Source organism: Psammomys obesus, unplaced genomic scaffold (assembly GCF_907164565.1).
Source record: "Psammomys obesus unplaced genomic scaffold, mPsaObe1.curated_primary_1811, whole genome shotgun sequence".
Taxonomy (NCBI): domain Eukaryota; kingdom Metazoa; phylum Chordata; class Mammalia; order Rodentia; family Muridae; genus Psammomys; species Psammomys obesus.
Genome location: NW_026596152.1, coordinates 2,016,340 through 2,029,577, shown reverse-complemented (window position 1 = coordinate 2,029,577; position 13,238 = coordinate 2,016,340). Strand labels below are relative to the sequence as shown.

The window sequence follows — 13,238 nt, the reverse complement described above, 5'->3', positions numbered from 1 at the left end:
ATCAATAATCAATCACTGAGCCGGCCCCCCACATCAATAATCAATCAGGAAACTGCACCACAGGCTTACCAGGAGGACAGTGCGGTGGGGACATTTTTCTCAAGGGAGGCTCTAGCTTGTGTCAAGTAAAACTAACCAGCACAATTGACCCCTTGCCAACTTGACAAGCAAATGCATCACTCTTCAACTAGATCCCTTCCTTCCTTGCTTGTCCCCAAGATGGCATGTTAACATCACAATATAAAACATTTTAGCTTTTAAAAAGTCCCACATCTTTACGAATTTGAACTCTCTTTAAAACAGTCTAAATTTAGTTCTCTCTAAAATAGCCAAAGTCTGTTGATGTGGACTCCTGTAAGATAAAATATAATGATAATAATTTTAAATACTTTCTTAATCCAAAAGGAAAGAACCAGGACACAGATACAAGCCAATCAAAGGAAAGCCGAGGGTCAACAAAATAAAAAGTAGAGCGCTTGACATTTGTGACTCAACCTCTGGGCTCCAAAAAGTCCTGGCAGCTAGCTCCACTTCTCAGACCTGCCATTCGCAACACACCCAGCTTGTCTCTCAGGCTCAGGCTGGCTCGACTCCACGGCTACTCCTGTCCTTGGTGATTGTCCCACGGTAATGGCATCTCCAAAACACTGTGCTGTGGACTTTGCAGCTGGGCTTGTACCTTCAGCAGTAGCCTCTTCTGGGCTCTCTTTTCGGACTCTGCCTCCACCATTTGGTGCCTTAACTTCTCTCCATGACCCCTTAAATCCTGGGGCTTTGACTGCAGCTAGGGCTGCATCTTCACCGACGCCCTCTGCCAGCCTCTCTGCAGAGACGCCAATCCTGCCACACCTCTCCACACCTCTGCTGCTGTTATGACACATTCATGCCTTTAAAACCAGTTCCAACCATGGGGCAGTTGGGCTGCCATCAGGAGGTCCGATCTTGGCCCCTTCTGGAGCACAGCTTCTGTATGCTAACCCTGAGAAAGCCTTTGTTTCAATAGTGCTGGTCTCTTCTTAACCACAACTCATTCTTCAGCCTCAGCTGACCAATATCAATTGTCCCAACAAAGCGATGTTTGACTTGAGTAGTTCTTAGCTCAAAACACCACAACGAGGAGTCCAGATAGTCTTTGAGGCACTCTCAACTCTCCTCGGAAGATGCCTCCTTTGCCTGCAATTCTCTTGACATCATTTTCCAAACACCAGCAGAACAGCCCATGGAACTGTGACAGCTGAATGGCTTTTCCAGCCCAAAGTTCAAATGCCACTACATTCCTCCCCAAAACCCAGGATGAAGTCACAGAAAGGCCCCACTTTCAGAACCCATTTCTGTCTTAGTTAGGGATTCTATCGCTGTGATAAATCTGATAAAACAGCTACATGGAGAAACCCTGTCTCTGAAAACAAAGCAAAACAAAGAAAAAGCCACTGATAAAACACCATGATCAAACAACCTGGGGAGAAAGAATTTATTCTAGTTTGTAACTTTCATATCACTGTCCGTCATCAAAGGAAGGACAGGAACTGATGCAGAAATGGCAAAGGGCTGCTACCAACTTGTTCTTCCTGGCTTGTACAGCCTGCTGTCTAAGAGCACCCATGAAAACCAGCCCTGGGGTGGCACTGCCCACAGTGACCTGGGCCCTCCCATACCAACCGTCAATCAGGAAAGTGCACCACAGGCTTGCCAACAGTTAACACAATCTAGTAGATGAGGTTCCCTCTTCCGAAATTACTCCAGTTCACATCAAACTGACATAAAACTGCCTAGCACAGGGACACACACCTGCAGTCCCAACACTCAGGATGCTGAGGCCAAAGGATCAGGAGCTACAGGCCAACCTGAAAATCCTGAAGCAGCCTAGCTACCTGTTAAAACATTGTCCCACAAAACAGAGGATGGGCCAGATCACTTGGCAGGTGCAGGTGCTTGTCGTGGGAGCCTAGAGCCCCGAGTTAAACCCTCGGAACTTACATAAAAGTAGAAGAAGAGAACTGACTGCTCTGACCTCCGTATATGTGAACGAAGCACCTGAACACATGCGTGTACTCACACTCAGTAGTAATAAGTAGATTTCAAAACACAAATCACGTACTTGTGACCTTTAGAATCTCAATGTATGGGCGGGTGGTGGTGGCACATGCTTCTAGAATCCCAGCACTCAAGAGGTAGAGGCAGAAAGATCTCTGAGTTTGAGGCCAGCGTGGTCTACAGAGTGAGTTTCAGGATAGCCAGGGCCACACAGAGAAACCCTGTCTCAAAAAACAAACAAACAAAAATGCGATGTCTGGAGCCTGAGAGGTGAGTAGGGTTTGCTGCACTTTCAGGAGACGGAAGTTCAGTTCCAAGCAGCTCACAGCATCCCTATCTACACCTCTTCTGGCTTCTGCGGGATCCACGCACAGGATGCACACAGATAAGTACACGAATAAAAAAACAGATCTTTTCAAAGCTCAGGCTGGATATGGTGTGTGTTTCTCTAATCTCAGCACTTGGGAGACAGAGGCAAGTGGATCTATGAAAGTTTCAGGTCAGCTTCGTCTACAGAGTGAGTTCCAGGCAGCCAGGTCTACAGAGTGAGACTGTCTCAGCAAACAAACAAAAAGCTTCAGTGTGTGCCGCAGCAAAGGTTTTCTACACAGCAGGGTCCGTGTGTGTCTGTGCAGGGGGGTCCATCAGGTGTGTCTACGAATCAGGGTCCATGTGTGTTGTGTGACTCTGGACTCTGCACACTGGAATCCAGCTTTCTGGAATGTTGCATGATAGAATGGAGAATGAAGCAAATAGAACCTCTGTCTTCAGAGGGGCAGTGACTTCCGGAATACAGGAGCTATCATGCTGGAGTACGTCTCAATGGCAGAGCGCTGCTGGGCTGGGGCACGTGAGATGCTGGCCTCCATCCCAGCCCTGTGAGAAAAACAATTTTAAAAATTACCACACTCGAGCCAAGCATGGTGGCGCACGCCTGTGATCCCAGCACTCAGGAAGGCAGAAGCAGGCAGATCTCAGGGAGTTCGAGGCCAACCTGGTCTACGGAATGAGTTCCAGGACAGCCAGGGCTCAAAGTAAGACTCTGTCTGTAAAGATCACAACTGTCTGTCAGGTGGGGGAGGGGCTGAGGGAGATTGGTAGCTTCCACTTTACAGAAGTCTTGATTACTTGAATGTCTCCTGACAAAAGAGGAAGAGGAGTTTTAAATCTTACATCCTTTTTAGTAATCCTTTTTTGGGGCTTAAACTTTCGATCCCTGGCACAATAAATGGTGTACTTTTAAAAAATTATGTGTCTGTGTGAGTGCACAGGAGTGCAGGGGCCTGCAGAGGCCAGAGGCGTCAGATCCCCCCGGGAGCTTGAGTTATGGGTGATTGTGAATTGGCTGGTGTGAAGGCCCTCTGGAAGAGCAGTGTGAGCTCTGAAGATGTTGAGCCATCTCTCTAGAGCCCAGAAATAACTGTAACACTCAACTTTTCAAAAGTCCTCTGAATTCTTTTTCAATGTAAGTTAAGTTCGTTTGTTTTTCATTTGATTTAGATTTTAAGAAGGACCTGCTTTAGCTGCCTGGGGTAGTGGGCGGCCAGCACTTCCCAGCGAGACGCGTCCAGCACTGCTCAGCCTGCAGGCCAAAACTTCTCGGCTCGTGCTCTTAGGCTGGGGACAGTGGAGACTGTGTCTGTTGCCGTGAACGTGTGTGGTTTGTGCTGCTGCCGACACGGGAGCTTTGCACAGCTCTTGGCTGTCCTGGGAATAGGTAGACTAGGCTGGCTTCGAACTCATAGAGATCAGCCTGCCTCACAGAGAACTCCCTCTGCCTTGCAAGCACTATGATCAAAGGCATTCATAGGCCCACACAGCGGAAGGTCTGCCTCCTGTCATTTCTCAGGAGCTCTCCGCCTTGGCTTTTGTTGTTGCTATTCGTTTCTGTTGCTGCTTGTTGTTTGTTTGTTGAGGCGGGAACTCTCGTGGGACCTGGGGCTCACCCAGTAGGCGCGGCAGCTTGTCAGTCCACCGCAGGGGTCTGTCTTCGCTTCCACGGTGCTGGGGCTGCGGGCATGCACACAGAGGTGTGTGCCAACACAGCCGGCGTTTTACGTGTGTGCTGGGGCTCGAATGCAGGTCTCCAGGCCAGCACTTTACCAAACGAGCTATTTCTCCAGCGCTCGCAGGAGATTCTCGCAGAATAAAATAACATTTCCTAACTAATGCAGCGTGCGCCTGCTTCCCTGCTGCCTTGCTAGGAGCATGTTACAAAACTTACAGGATTTGGCCCCTCCGACAGGTTACAGGCAGTATCTGTGTAGTTTTTTTCTTTTACTGTTTTTTTTGTTTGGTTTTTGAGACAGGGTTTCTCTGCGTAGCCCCGGCTGTCCTGGCCTCCTTTGTAGAGCAGAGATCACCCACCTCTGCCTCCCCAGTGCTGGGATCAAAGGCGTGTGCCACCTCGTTCAGCTTCCTTACTGTTCTTTTGAGAAGAGAAAGGGAGCATTTTGTGTGGAATTACGGCCCAGGACCACCTGCTGGCAAAGACACAACCATAATGGACATAGGAGCTGGGACTTCCTGTGTCAATTACTAATCAGGACAGTCCCTCCCTGACATGTCCACAAACCAACCTGATGAAGACAGTCACACGATGGACACGCTTCTTCAGGTGTAGGCTGTGTCCAGTTGACCATTAATGCTAGCTGGGACGGGGCCGAGGAAGAAGGAGAGATATGGGACACCCGCATTTCCCCACACACACATCTCGGTTGTGTCGTGAACTGAAATGTTTGACTCTGCTGTGAGATGGCATAGGTCAGGCGGCTCTAAATCAAAACTCTGAAACTCTAAATGCTCCAAAACCTGAAACTATGGGGAGCAGCAGCACAATGCCACACGTGGAAAATTCCACGCATGACGTGTGTGCCGTGAGGCACATGAAATGCAGGAGAGTGCCCTTGGGCTCTGTGAGTGAAGTAAGTGTGACACTTGAGTGAATTTTGTGTGTACTTGGATCTCAGCATGTGCGTGCACATATTGTAAAACATTGGAATCCAAGACGCTTCAGCGTACCTGACAAGATAACCCAACCTGCACTCCAATGGCTAAAATGGGTCCCGTCACCCCCGTTTACATGTTGAAAACTTCACCCCAATTTGATAAAACTGGAGGTAGGAGAGTCAGGAGGGGACTGGATCATCAGAACGGAGCCTTCGGGAATGACCTCATTATAACAGTCACTCCGGAAACTCCTGTGTCTGTCTGTCGTGGGAAGATGGAAGGAAAATGTGGCAGTCTAAAGCGGACCCTCAGCAGAAGCCAGTCAGCTCCTCACCTTGACCTCGGACTTCAGCCTTCAGAACTGTGAGAAAGGAAGCCACACGCTCATGTCTTCGGCAGCCTGGGCACACAGAGGCATGTATCTATCTCAGAACTGCTAAAGGAATAACACGAGGCAGTGCATGGAAAGGGCTTAGCACACAGATGGGAGTATGAAAGTATTAAACGTGTGTTAGCTGTTGACATTCTGTGATCAGAAAACAGTTGCTTGAGGGCGGGAGGGGCAGGGAGGATCAGGGGCAGAGTGTGGCAAGGCTCCATTGCTGGAGCGCTAACCAGCACATTGAAAGCCCTGGGTTTGCTCCTCCCTCAGCACTGCCTACACGGGGGTGATGGCACATGCCTGCAATGCCAGCACTCGGGAGGAAGAAGCGGGAAATCAGGGGTTCAAGGCCATCCTTGGAGACATAGTAACTTCAAGAGCATCCTGGGGTTCTCGAAGGCCTGTCTCAGAAAGTAAAACAGTTGCTGCGCTGTAGATGGCCCAGGGGTTAAGCGCACTTGCTCTTTCGGAAGACCTGGGTTCTACTCCAGCACCTGCCTGGCAGTTCTCAAACTCACTTGTAACTCCAGTCCCAGGGGACCCAGCACTCTCTTCTGGCCTCCGCTGTCATCAAGCACACACATGCTATAAATACATATGCAGGGGAAAAAACACCATACACAGAAAATAAACAAATCTGAAAAACACTATTTAAAAATAGTCATTGATTGGATTTTAAAAAAAAAAGAAAAAAGCTAAATCAAAGGGTGAAGGACAGATGGGGTGGCAACATGGAAGAAGCTATGAGCATCCGATGAGTGCATTGACCCTCTGCTTTCCCGGACTGAACTGTCGTCCCCGGAGCTGGCCCCAGAGCTGGTCTGGGACATAGGTTTCCTCAACTGCTTCTTTGACAGTTTTAACTGAGGGATTCAGCTTTTGGGGGTCAAATCCCTGGAAGTCCAACTCTGCCTTTCCAACCAGGCACTGCAGCCACGTTTTCCAGTGAGCAACTCCTTCCCTGGCAAATGGTCCTGTGGGGAGCGGAGAGAAATGTGGCATCATCACCATCCGTGGCAGATCGTAAGCCCGCTGCCCGGGGCTTGCCCCATCTGTCCGGGCTGGGGTATTTTGAAAGCTTGACCTCATTTACAAACATGTGTCTGCACATACCTTTGGTCAGATGTAACTTTTCTGTTCCCGATTTAGCTCCTCATTTTCCCCTCTGAAATGAAAGATGTGCTTTGAAGAGATAGGCTTTTAATAGCTACTCATTCCAGGTATGCTCTGGGGGCGGGGGCGGGGGGGCCTCCCTGTCTCTAAGCTAACTTCCTGTTGACTCAGGATGAGCCAGGCTCGGGAGACAGAGCAGGAAAGTTCCAGAATGATAAGGGCTGCCCTCGCTTGTGTTCTACGCAGGGAACAGTGGCTTCTTCCCGCTTTCACTGCCACCTGGACCCACAGAACCCAGCGACTTTGCTGAGGCCTCGAGCCCTTACGTGAATGCAGGCTGCCTTTCGTCCGTGTAACCCTGCACTGGGCCTTGTCCACATCTTACCTGTTCCACAACATTAGCCAAGCGCCTTTCACTCTCTGGGCGGGACCTGGGAAAGGTTTTAGGTATTTTGCCACTGGCAGGCACCGGGGAAAAGAGGGTTCTGTGATTTATAAATAGTTGCTTTGGAAAAAGCGTGGGCGGCCCTTTATGTAACTCTCCCACAGACTTGTAGATCTGGCTTTCATCATTGCAACACCCCGTGTCCGCTCCGTGAGGATCAGATGTAAGTTCTGCCCCTGAGTTCATTCCTATTGGCCCCCAGCAGCCTGCTGCAACGCACAATCATTTTCTAGCACCTTTACTGGGACATGCTGTCTTATTTTTCCAGTGGGTGTGTAGCTCAGGGTTCTCTACCATGTAGCCTGCCCGACTGATAATGACGATGCGCAGAGAACTGTTGATGAATGGTGACCAGGAGGGCTAAGTCCCAGCTCTCCCCTGATCTGCTCGTGGTCTTGGGAAGTCCCCCTGTCCATCCTTCTCTGTGAAAGGATGACTAGGAAATGTCTACGCCCTCCTCTTGTGAAGGGTCTGCGTTCAGTGAGTGCTGCCTGTCGATCTGAAGGGCAGCCTTGGGCTGTGGAGCCCCTTAGAACGCCTGTTCACAGAGCTTCTGTGTCTCCTGACAGCTACCCAGCCAACATTCATAAACCGTGTATGGAAAACAGTGTTAGGGAGCTCACAACCACTAAGGCTCTCATCAGAGGAAATTAGGAAATTGCCTTGATGTGAAAGAGCAAAACAAGGACCACTGTTTCCTGGTGTGCACACGGCTGCCGAGCCATGGAGCTTTAGGAAATGTGGGCCTTTGCTTCCGGCCATAGGTCTCAGATCGTTTTGTGATTTTTTTTTTCCTCACAAAATACTTCACAAAGGCAACTGAAGGAAGTGAATACTGTCATCGTGTCAGGAAAGGCATGACAAGAGTTCAAGGGGGTTTGTTACATTGCATCTGCGATTAGAGAGTGAAGAGAGATGAAGGCCGGCGCTCAGCTTGCGTCTGCCTTTTCATCAAGACCAAGACCCCAGGCTGTCACGTGGTGCTGCTCACACCCAGTGCGTGCCCCCTTAGCTCATCAAGTCTACAGACTCCCTCACAGACACACCTAGGTTTCTTCTCCCAGGTGACTCTAGACCCTGTCAAGTGGACAATCAGTATTAACCACCACACAGCCCAAGAGCTCTGAAGAAGCAGAAAGCAAAGAGGAGTCTCTCGGACTTTTGAACCCAGCTACCCTGGGGGCAGCTCCCCATCTTCCTGTGACCTTCCAAGAAGAAAAAGAACTAATTTGATGAGAATAGTTGGGCGTGTATTAAAAGGTGATACACAGACACCCATCCTCCTACTCTCAGGTGATTTGTACAATTGGATCATCTTCCATTATTACAGCATGAGCTAAAGATTTAGATGGTGGGAAGTTTAGGGACAAATGTCTGGGGACTGCCATGCAAAGGAGTGTCACACAGTCCTCAGGAAGGGTATAAGCCCAACCCTTTCCTGATCAGAAACCCATTCAGCAAGCATCTGGGGATTCCTGGAAACAGCCACCCTGTGCTAATGAGATGTCTTGGTGTCTTGGCTTTCAACCAATGACTTTTAACCGTATCTGGAGTTCTTCCCCACCCACTGGATAATTAAGTACACTCCTTAGAATATCAGGAGTTCCCTAGATCAGGCAGAGAGGGAACCCAGCTCAGAAAGGGAGTCCATCATCTTATACCAAGCTCAAAGGCTATCCAGAAATGCCAGACTTCGACCTCAGCAGCAGAATCCCACAGAACACCTGTTGCTCTTGCAGAGAATTGGGGTTTGATTCCCAGCATCCACACAGCGCCACACAATCATCCATACCTCCAGTTCCAGAGGGTCTGGTGTCCTCTTCTGGCCTCCTGCGCCCAAAGAATGCATGTGGTGCACATACAGCCATGCAGAAAAAACCTTTACAAACACAAACTACATCTAAAAAAAATAAAAAGAAAAAAGAAAAACAAATGTGTCAAGACAGACTTTCGATAACAGGTGGTAGTTAACTTCACGATTACTAAACTTGAAGCTACAACGATCACCTTCCCAGCTGAGCTTGACCAAGCCCGACAAATATTTCCTCGGGAAAAATGGATGCAGCATCATGGCAGGTGCCCTAGCAGATGCAAAGCTTCCCCTCTAAGATGACCCCAGGTTAGAAGAAAACGCCTTGTCTACACTTACCATGACCATCAGACACGGGACAGTGTCTCAAGAAGAAGACCAGGGCGAGACCTGGGCGAGACCTGGGCCCATGAGCCATTCCCACCAAAACCAACCTTACTGTCATCCGCGCCTGTCTGGAGTAGGAAGGGCAGTGCCACAGACTCTTAGGACTCGTGATGTGGTTAGTGATTTCAGCGCCAACCGGAAGACGCACTGTGTTAGAAATTATGAGCTAGAAAGGGTCATGTTAGACTGGACTTTCTAAAGAGAACCATTGTTGGTAGTGGTGGTTTTTCTGAAACAGGGTCTCTCTAGGTAGCTCTGGCTGTCCTGGAACTTGATATGTAGACCAGGCTGGCCTCAAACTCTTGGCTCTAAAGAGAACTTTTTGTTGGCTAAATCTCCAAGGGTAGCTAGCATCTGAGTAGTTGGAGATGTGCAGAGGGCCCCAACCAGAGAAAGTGCTGTGATCAGAATCTGAATGACAGGAAAGCATGGGGGCCACACAGGGAATTAGGACCAATCCAGTAAGAAAGTAAGGAAGTCAAGGTAAGTTGGGGGACCACCAACTGAATTGCTATTTGTTATTAGCCAAGTATTAGGGAGAGGGCATTTTTAAAGTTTAAATATAGTAGTGTTCCATAAAAATCCACCTTCGAAAGCTTGGCCTCAGTATGGCACTATGGAGGGCGTTAAAGACACTTAGAAGGTGAGAAATTCGTAGGCAATTGGGGTCATGTCCTTTGTCTTAGTCAGTGATCTCTTGCTGTGGAGAGACACCATGATTATGGCAACTCTTATAAAGGAAAACATTTAATTGGGGCTGGCTTACAGTTTTATTCTGTAGATTTAGTGTTTTGACTATGGCTTACAGTTTTAGAGGCTCAGTCCATTGTCATCATGTTGGGGAGCACAGCAGCAGGCAAGCAGACAGGATGCTTAGGCAGCAGGAAGAGAGCGACTCTGGGCTTAGAGTGGGATTTTTGAAACCTCAAAGCCACCCCCTTGACACACATTCTCCAACAAAGCCGCACTTTCTAATTCTTTCAAATAATGCCACTCTCCTGTGACCAAGAATTCAAATCTATGAGCCTACAGGGGCCATTCTGATTTAAACCACCACGTCCATGAAGAGGATTTGGGGACCCTGCTCTCCGCTTTTTTCTGTTGGCCTTCTAATTTGTGACATGAGTGGCTCCACGCTGTGACCTTGATGTGCCATCCTTGTCAGTGGTCCAAAACAATGAAGCCACTCAACCTTGGGCTGGAACCTCCAGAACCAAAAGCCAGAATCACCTTTTCTATGGCCTGAGGCCAGGGTTTGTCAGCCTCTGCGTCGTGCCCCCTTGTGTCAAATGCCATTTTCATAGGCGTCACACGCCAGGTATCCTGCACCTCAGGAGTTACATTATAATTCATAACAGTAGCAAGGTCACAGTTTTGAAATATCAATGAAATAATTGTATGGTTGGGGTTCACTGCAGTGTGGGGAAGGTTGAGAGCCACTGCCCTCGGCGGTTCATTTCAATAACAGACATTCTAGTTACCAGGAGAAATCACTGTGCTGGGGGAGGGTTGTAATAGGATTTTGAGAAGCCAAGAGACCTGAATCCTCCACATTACGGAGGACTGAAAAAGACAAGGCCAGGGATCTCTTTATTGTCACCAAAGTTCACTTTCTTCTACTTTATTAATATAATTCTTTGTTTGTTCAACACGGGGTTTCTCTGTGTAGTCCTGGCTCTCCTGGAACTCACTCTGTAGGCCAGGCTGGTTTCAACCTCAGAGACCCATTTGCCTCTGTCTTCTGAGTGCTGGGATGAAAGGCGTGCACCACCACAACCGGACAATTAAACTTTTTATTTTATTATTTTATGTGAATGAGTGTTCTGCCTGCATGTATGTGTGTTTACCAATATGCTTGCCTGGTGCCCACTGAGGTTGGAAGAAGGCATCAGATCCCCTAGAACTGGAGTAACAGCTGTGAGCTGCAGGTGTGCTGGAAATCCAACCTGGGTCCCTGTAAGAGCAACAAGCGCTCTTAACCTAGAAGCAATCTCTCCAGTCCTCCCCATTTTTTTTTTAACTTTTCTTTTATAACTCTGTATTGATTCTTTGTGGGTTTCACATCATGCACCCCAGTCCGGTTCATCTCCTGTGCCCTCATATCTGCCTTTTGCCCTTGCAAACTCCTTCCCAAATTAAAACAAACAACAACAAACCCCAAAGCATGGAAAACTTGTCATCATGGAAGCTGCAGTATGGGACAGTGTGTCCTGCCAGCTCTCCCTTCTCCACGCCACCAGGGCAAGCAAGCTCTCCCGCACTGTTCCTGCTAGGCCACCTGGTGCTGCCACCGGCAGGGGACAGGGTCCGGTCTCCAGCTCTCATGCCCTCCCATGAGAAGGAGGCCTCACCCACAGCCACACCTCCTGAGCCCACTCCACCCTGCTGCCCAGGCAAGGCCCTGGAACCGCCCTCCCGAGTGCTGCAGCCTGCAAGGGGCAGGGCCGGCCCTCCCGCTCTCATACCCTCTGGGCTGGCTCACCTGTGCCTCTGCCATCAGGGCCAGTGAGGTGCAGAGCCCGCTCTTCTGAGTGCTACAGCCGGTGAGGGGGTAGGGCTAGCCATCTGGCTCTCATGCCCTTGGGGCCAGCTCTTCCCATTACTGCAGGTGTCAAGAGGGAGCGAGCGGGGTGGGGGGGCATCACCCCACACTCACACCACCTCACAGCAGGCAGAGGAGCGGTGGGCTGGCTCTCCCAGGCTCTTGCCCCTGGGACTGGCTCACCTGCACCACCTTCACCAGGGCCAACTCTGCTGCGCTGTCCAGGCAAGGCACAGGGTCCACGCTTGCAAACACTGTAGCGGCTGAGGGGCAAGGCCAGCTCACCTACTCTCATGGCCCCAGAGCCAGCTCTCCTGACTGTCTCAGGTGGTGAGGGGAGCGGGACTGGGGTGGGGCATCACCCCCTCACCCACGGCACCCCACGGCAGACCAGTGCTGGGGCTGGCTCTCCCAAGCTCTCGCCCTTGGAGCCACCTCACACCCCGTCCACCAGGGACAGCTCAACTATGCTGCTCTCTCAAGGTGCAGGGCTGCAGCTGGTGAGAAGTAGGGCCAGCTCTCCAGAGTACAGCAGCCAGTGAGGGCCAGGACCAGTTCTGCACAATCTCTGGGCATCCACCTGGTCCCTGGTGGCTGTCCCGACCAGGGATATGCCCTGTTCTCTAGTGATGATCTGAGCCATGGGCATTAACCGTGACCCATGCCGCTGCATAGCCATGGACTCAGACACGGCCCTCAGCGGCAGCTGAAGCTGGGACCTCACCATGCCCCAAGTGGCAGGGTTGGCCACTCACAACAGGCTGCTTTTCTGCACCCTTGGGTCTCCAGTTGTATCTCTCTTCACAGTGCTCAAGCTCCTCCCCTTCTCTTTCCCATCTGACCACCACACACATGCGCCACACGGCTGGCGGGCCCCTGAGTGACATCCTCCTCCTGTGCCGCTGCATGGCCAGGCAGCAGACAAGTGTGTGCGGCCCACCTGTGCCGTGTGCCAGGGCAGGTCTGTGGGTGGTGTGGCAGTCCACAGGTCTTCCTTCTCCTGCGCTGTGCTGTCTGGATTTGCTTTGCTTGCTTTTTGTGAGTCCTAGGCGTGAAATAGCTCTGGCCACCAAGCCAGGCATCAGGCTAGAATGACAAAGGACTGCCTTCTGCTCTGCTCCTGACTGGTATAAGAACACCACCACCACCAAGGTGTCTCTGCCCATTGCCAGGGGTTCCCTGTGGGAACCGGGATTCAGGAGGGGGTGAAGGAGGCGGAGTCATGAACCCAGGACACAGACTCTGGAGACCAACATGGAGGTGCGGATCTATTTTATTGAGCAGCAGCAACCATTTTTATACTTCCTTTGGACCAATGGGGAATAGACAGGACCTCTGGAGTATCCAGCTACCCCACTGGCACTATGGGGAGATGCCAAGCCGCCAGCACCAGAGGGAACCTCCTTGAAGATGGGGGAAGCAGCCACAGGACCTTCTATTTTGTGTCACCCAGTCAGTGTGCCAGTGGTGTGGGAGCCTTTCCCATGGTCCACCGGGCCCCACTTGGGGGCTGCAGCACCCACAGTTCCCCAGTTTTCTTTTAAATTCAGTCCTCCAAGTAGAAGCGGTCGGTAGC

General features: G+C 50.4%; 1 non-coding gene across 1 annotated transcript; it reads right to left on the bottom strand.

Moving 5' to 3' along the window:
- Window positions 1–12,698: 12,698 nt before the first annotated feature.
- On the bottom strand, window positions 12,699–12,839 carry LOC129667035 (small nucleolar RNA SNORA48). Its single transcript, XR_008718678.1, has one exon. It is a non-coding gene; the product is annotated as a small nucleolar RNA SNORA48 (small nucleolar RNA).
- Between the last annotated feature and the right edge of the window lie 399 nt (window positions 12,840–13,238).